Source organism: Bison bison, unplaced genomic scaffold (genome assembly GCF_000754665.1).
Source record: "Bison bison bison isolate TAMUID 2011002044 unplaced genomic scaffold, Bison_UMD1.0 scf7180017864524, whole genome shotgun sequence".
In the NCBI taxonomy this organism is placed as follows: domain Eukaryota; kingdom Metazoa; phylum Chordata; class Mammalia; order Artiodactyla; family Bovidae; genus Bison; species Bison bison.
This window is the reverse complement of record NW_011495075.1, coordinates 111,515-111,888: the sequence shown is the minus strand read 5'-3', so window position 1 is coordinate 111,888 and position 374 is coordinate 111,515. Positions and strand designations below refer to the sequence as shown.

Genomic DNA, 374 nt, shown 5'->3' with positions numbered 1-374 from the left:
ATATATATATATATATATATTTCATTATGCTTCACTTCATTGCACTTTACAGATATTTTATTTACAAACTGAAGTTTTGTGGTTAAACTTGGTGTTTGGCTGGTGTTTGCCTGGTGTTGAGCAAGTCGGTTGGTACCATTTTCCCACCAGTATTTGCTCACTTTGTGTTTCTGAATTTTTCTTACTAAGGTCAGCCTCACTAACTCCAAGGCTGAGGGCTTACTCTGTCAGTAGTTGGGACCTATACCAAACTTCAGACTTAAATTGAAGAAAGTAGGGAAACCACTAGACCATTCAAGTATGACCTAATTCAAATCCCTTATGATTATATAGTGGAAGTGACAAACAGATTCAAGGGATTAGATCTGATAGAC

General features: G+C 36.4%; 1 protein-coding gene across 1 annotated transcript in view; it reads left to right on the top strand.

Moving 5' to 3' along the window:
* TNNT2 (troponin T type 2 (cardiac)) overlaps positions 1-374 on the top strand; it is an 11,361-nt gene that overhangs the window by 3,121 nt on the left and 7,866 nt on the right. The window lies entirely within an intron of this gene.